Here is a 418-nt window from a genome sequence, read left to right as displayed (position 1 = left end):
TTATTTTTTTCATTCAAAAATTAATTTCTTAATTTTTCAATGCTTATATATTTAAAATTATGGATACAAGCTAAGTGATCCAGGAAAATTTATAGATTGCCTCAAGTAATATTTGGACCGTAAAAATCAACCTCAATCATAACCTAATATGTTGAAGCTGCTTTATGTCTAATCATAACTTTTCCGGACAAATCTCTACTGATTTTATTTGTGCTCTCATTATTGGAGTTGGTTAGGTAACTTAAAAAATAAAGAAATAATTTCACATGGTAATACGACAGAGCTTAATTTCTCCTGATTTAAACGTTTATGTTGATTATTGTAGCAGGAAAGAGAATGAATACTCTATATATAGTGTCGTTAGTAATGACTAATTTCACACTAAAAAAATTCTCTAAAATAATAAAAAGAAATGCTA

Source organism: Arachis ipaensis, chromosome B04 (genome assembly GCF_000816755.2).
Source record: "Arachis ipaensis cultivar K30076 chromosome B04, Araip1.1, whole genome shotgun sequence".
Lineage (NCBI taxonomy): Eukaryota > Viridiplantae > Streptophyta > Magnoliopsida > Fabales > Fabaceae > Arachis > Arachis ipaensis.
Note: the sequence above shows the minus strand (reverse complement) of the source record.